Source organism: Parasteatoda tepidariorum, chromosome 3, assembly GCF_043381705.1.
Source record: "Parasteatoda tepidariorum isolate YZ-2023 chromosome 3, CAS_Ptep_4.0, whole genome shotgun sequence".
NCBI classification, from domain to species: domain Eukaryota; kingdom Metazoa; phylum Arthropoda; class Arachnida; order Araneae; family Theridiidae; genus Parasteatoda; species Parasteatoda tepidariorum.
Window position 1 is genome coordinate 31,140,803 of NC_092206.1, and position 6,020 is coordinate 31,146,822.

The window sequence follows — 6,020 nt, forward strand, 5'->3', positions numbered from 1 at the left end:
TCATATTCCTTAGTATGTGTTTTTTTTCTTTTACATATTGTATTTTATAAAAGCTTAAATTAATAATTATCTTTTGAGCTCAATACTCTTGATGGAATTATTTCTTTGTTTTAGATATTTTTTTTATTTATAATACTAACTATAACAATTTATTTTTAATTTCTCAATTAAGTTTTTATTAATTTAGGTTCTCTTGATTGTGTTTTGTCTGATATGCAGATAATGCATTTTTGTAGAGTTGCAGTGCCTTTATGGTGGTATGCGTATGTTTGTAAACAGCGGTGAAAAAATAAAACTGAACTTGTAAATTAGTCCTAAGCCTGCCCACTTCTGTCGAACAGTGCTTCCATTGAAAGACTGAGGACAGAAATTCTTGAAGATATTCATTTTGTATTGTACATTTCTTAAAACAAAATATAGAGTATTTAACTTATGAGCCATTTGTCCTATCTCATGTGCTATGTAAAATCATTTCATTAATGCCGATCCATATCATATTTGGCCAGATTTTGTATATTTTTACTGTTAATGAATTTGATATGCACTTCTGTGTGTTATACAAGCTTGTAATACAACATATGATTAAAATTTTGTATTATGTTTCTAACTGAGCTGAACCTCTTGAGACTAACTGGGTACTTAAAAGTTTTTTCTAATAGTTTTAATATACATTTTTACTTTAAGATAAAGTAAAAAAAATTTATATTTTCCACTGGACTAAAGCCCACTTTAAAATTTCCTAAAGAAGGGATGTTTTTCATTGCAATAAGTAAAAAATGGTAATTATTATTGTTCTTATTTTCATGGTTCAACAATTGGTCAAAGATATGTATCATTAAGTTTGATTTTTTAGATAATCATATAGAATGTTTACACTTTTTTGCCAACTATAATTATATTTTTAAAAAAAATCTTTTTTGATGTTGTTCTTGTAGCCTTGAGAATTAAAACCCTTTAAGCTTAGAACATTATTATTTTATCAGGAAGTAGACTTAACAAAAACTAATTATGTAACTTTTTATCATTGTTTAACCCTTTACTACACATATATTTAGAAACACCCTAACCCATAACATTATATTAAATTAAAAATGCAAAAATTAAGTCTTTAAGAATGTTATCATGAATAACTTTTGTATTATAAATATTCTAAAGAAATATATCTAAATTTTGTTGGAATAATAATTTATTTTATATCTCATAATGGAAGGATGCTCATTTCTCCACGGCCAAACGCAAGTTTAATTCATTCATTTTCTGTGTAATTTTTTATAAAATAAAATATGTTTTTAAGCTCTAGTCTTTAGGTCTATAGAGTGTTCTGTAATCATCGCCCTTAATGTAAATTTTTAGAATCCTCATTTAAAAAAAATTTAATGAAACGATGCACTTTAAAATCAGAAATTAATATTTATGCCAGAAAGAAATGAATTTTGTAATATGTCGAATAACTAGTGAAGGAGATGAGGGGAAAATATTAAAATTAGTTTAATTGACTAATAGAAATTAGAGGTGTTTGTAATTATTGTAACTCTTTGTTTCCATCTGGCAATGAAACAAGTTCTGATAATTTTCAGTTATGCCTTCCTCATTAGTAATTTATTAGATTTCTATTGTATTTTCATTCTAACTTTATTTAATTATTTATTCGGTTTCTCTCAAAAAGAAAATCAGTTAATAATTTTTTAACTTCACTTTTTAATGCAATATCCTGTCTAATCTTGTTAAACGTAAAGAAAGAACCATGCTTTTGTTTCAAATATTGGATAAAATTTTCTGGACACGTGTAGTAAGGAGTTAATATTTTACAAATGGATATTGAAAATATGTATCAATTTCTAGAAACTGTTTTAAATTTTCTTTTGCATACTAATTTAATTATGATTTTCTCAGCTTTCACACAATTGTGATTTTCCTCATTTGTTTCAATCACGAATCTCTTTATTTCAAAGTCCTTTACAATGTGCAACTATAACTTATATTGTACTTAAACTATTGTTTCATGCTGTGTGCCTTATAAATTCTATAGTGATTTTAATTTTTACGATTGTGAATATTTTTTACGCAATGAGAAATATTTATATAGCAAATTTTGAATCATTAATATTTTTTGTGGTTCTGAAATTTGATTAGTTTTTAAAAAAAGAAATAATTTTAAACTGTCTGGAAGGGCAGAATATAATTTTTAGATTCATATTAACTTTGGAATATGTAATAACTTGAAAGCTCAATTATTTCTCATTTTATTTCCTATTTAGCATTACACTAATTAAACATGCTATAGTGTTTGTTAAAAAGGTAGCATAGTGAAATTTTAGTAGTATTCTCATGTAATGGTATTAATATTAACTAGTGTTTTATAGTTATGTATTCATCTTTGAGTTAAGTTGTAACAGAAAAATTTGAGTTAATGAAAAAAAAAATTAAGTATATTAATCCAATCTTCCACTTATTTAAAAAATCATGATGAAGATTAGGTTTTCATAGTAGATGTTGAAAAGATCACATATTTATTTATTTTCTTTTTTATTAACATAATTTCAAGTTAACAATAAATTGAATCCTATCAGACCAGATTTTTCATGTTGTAAAATAATAAAAAGAAATATTAATGAAAGACTTATTTATCGTAATAAATCTTCCGTCCGTTATGAAAAAATTTCTTAAATGGTAAAAAAATTAAAAATAATATCCATTACTGAAGTGATAACTATTAAATTTATTTTTCAATATTTTCATCTAGACCTATGCTCTGCAAAAAGATAGGGCGTGTTTAAAGTTGAAAACGCAATTTTATGAAGAAAATTTGAACATTCCCAGTTAAAATTAAAAATAATGGAGTATCAATTTTTAACTCCGTTCTGGCGAGACATTGATTATAAAAAGATAGAATTTAAATGTCAAATTTCCATATATATCAAACTCAAACGCAACACCAGATGGGGTTATCCTATCATTAGCCTTATAAAATCCTGCTGTTCCGGATCTGTTATCTTATTAAATCTATATTTACGGAAACCAAGTGAAAATTTCTGTAATGGTACGAAAATTTAAAAAAAAATAGCAAATCTGCAATTTTTTCCTTTTATTTATTTATTTTTTTTTTCTATTTGAAAGTAGAATGTTAAGTCCTGAATACTATGTACAATAAAATTGAACAGCAAAATTTAATGCTCAATGTCGAATTTATAATTTTAAAGATGCTAAGAGACTGAAAAAGTTAGAGTAACTTCATTCTATTTTCAAAAGACTTGGGGAAAGGTTTTTTGAGTGAAACTAGCATTATACAAGATAGGATCTTATTGAATATTTTAATGCTGTTTAGTTAGACATGATTTTAAAAAATAAACATTTTATCAAGAAATTAAGAGTTTTGATTAAAATAGTTAAATGTAACTATTATAGTGAGGCAGCTATGAGATAGGCTAATACTTTACTTTGTTCTGCCATTTTCTTTTTAATTGGTTATTTATTTTGAAGCTCTATTACAAGAAAACTGGTGGGAAACTTAATGAAATAAAAGGGTCCTTAAAAGTTTAAAAGAAAAATGTAGTTTTATATGAGTTTACAAAATAAAGAACAGAACACTGTAATAGTTTTTGATGTAATGATTGCATTTATACATACTAACTGGATTCAAAGGGCTAATTTTAAATATGCTGTCTGAGATATCAGATAAAAATGTACTTTCAATGAATAAATACTATATAAGTAGACCCCATTTTTGATTAATAGATTGCAAATTTCTGGTTATGTTGTGTAAGTCGACCAAAATATAAACATTTTTAAAATTAAAAGAAGATTATTAAAGACTGCAAAATTTGTTTCAAGAGAAAAATATTTTACATTTTTCTCTGGATATGATATATACCCTCAAATAAAGACACATTACATTATTGAATCCAACACAAATAATATTTTTGAATTTGTAGCATTATGGTATATTTAAAAACTTTTCATTATGTTATATGCTTTGAAATAATCTTGAATAAATTATATTAAATTTTCTTATCCTTAATTTTTTTTTTCTGAATGTAATTTAAAGTGTTTTTAAAAAAACCTTTATATGTAAGGAATATGTAATGAAAGAAGAAAATTAATTGTATATTAAAAATAGATTTTGAAAGGAGTAAATTGGTACAGTGTAATTAATATCTAACTCATTGTTTATAAGGCATCAATATTTCACGATCAACAAACATCGAGCTTTGATACCCTATGAATAAATGGACCCTCTGATTTTTATAAAATTTTGGGGGTTTGAAAAAATGTATAGTAAACTTTTTTTTTATGAATTAGGATTCTCGATTCTCAAAATATGAAGGTTGTCACAGTTTGGAAAATATGGCCCATCATAAGTTCTTAACATTTTTATTTTGCGCACTATGCATTACAATATGTGCCTGGTCTGAAGGGATTGCGATTACTGTATTTCAGTTTGTTGTTTTACTTTTATAAAATTCAGCAAAGCGTAACAATTTGAAAATTTTTAAATCTCATTCCTCTTAGGGGTACTTTTCCCGCTATATTGTGCCACTAAAGTTCTTTTTTTGTGTCAGTATACTATTTAATTCAGAATATATATGTATTTTTTTGTTTTGTTAATATATAAGGCTTAATGTATTTAGCCTTGGGCAGTAGCGTTTTGTGGTTAAACAAAAAGTTTTATGGCAAAACAGTAGAGTTCTTAAAATAAAAAATTTTAAAAATCACTTTGTCTAATTCCAGTTACAAGTAGTAACTTTTGAGTAGTTAAAAGTGTAAAATTACATCAAATTTACTTGTGAAGTGAAGTTACTAACTTCCTAAATTTTAAAGTTTGAATATTTTACATACTTTTTAATATACTCGTTTTTACAAACAAACTTTTATTGTTTTCAAAGTATCTTAAAATTTTAACAGTGTGTAGAATAAATTTTAGCGAGCCAAATCAATGTACAGGCCATTTTTATATAGGATAATTATAGTGTGAGAGAAATTAATTCATTTATTATGTAAGTTAGTAATTAAATTTTGAATTTTCATGAAACGTTTTGTGTCCTAGTTCCATTGTATCCAATCAGTTATGAAAACTTATGTTGTTATGTCAATTGCAAATTATTTAAAAAATGTAAATTTTGATATAACAAAGTAATAAAAATTATTTCAATAAATTGATGTTACCATATTTTATGTTATGAACTCACCTTTTTGTAGTAAATCCTTTCCATTTTGATAACACTGTGCATCTGTTAAGCTTATCCGTGAACAATTTCTGCTCTGAACTCTTGAGTTAATTCCTTTTTCACCTAAAGGAACAAAGTTTTTTTCATTTTTTTAGATCTTATCTTCACTAAATTCTAACTTTAAAGTTTATCCCAATTTGTTGTTACGTATGGCTTTATTGGAAAAAATTAATCCATATAGTACAATGTTCAGCTTTAAGTAGACATAAACAAGGAGTAAAAAGGAACAAAATTACATTAACTAACACAGAAAACACATGACAAACGCATATTAACACAAAAAGAACACAAAGATAAAATTAAAGTAGAAAAATATATATGTTGTTAAATACAGTGAAGAATGAGGAGTAGTCTTTACAGAGAGTTCATGTGATCTCTGGCATCCCAATAAAGTTTACAGAGGTCACTCCGCTCTTGAGATTGTTTGTCCAGTAAAGGGCATACAAGCAAGTGGTCTGAGTTCATGGTTCCCGAATTGCAGATTTGGCACTCACTAGATGGAAAGATACCTATTCTGTTGAGGTGCTCTGCCAAGCAGTCATGGCCTGTTGAGAGTCTGAAGTTTGCCACAGCCTTCTTACGAGAACTGTAACAAAATTTCTTCCAACTGTTTTGGATGTTAGCCCAGGGTTTCCCGGTGGATTTTACTGCTTGGTTGCGCTTTAGGTCGGTCGTAAGTTTCACGGAAAATTGTTTTTTAGGGAGTCTGGTGGAATCGGTTTATTACATTGCGGTTCGAGTGTCCCTTTCTTGGCTAGTTGGTGTGCCTTTTCATATTATCCCAATTAAATAAAT

General features: G+C 26.4%; 1 protein-coding gene across 1 annotated transcript in view; it reads left to right on the forward strand.

Moving 5' to 3' along the window:
* The window catches only part of LOC107456070 (tyrosine-protein kinase CSK), a 29,684-nt gene extending 24,531 nt beyond the window's left edge, over positions 1-5,153 (forward strand). The window contains exon 15 of the mRNA XM_071179097.1: positions 188-5,153. The gene's annotated coding sequence lies outside the window, so the exon portion shown is untranslated. The remainder of the gene's footprint in view (positions 1-187) is intronic.
* Positions 5,154-6,020: the final 867 nt, after the last annotated feature.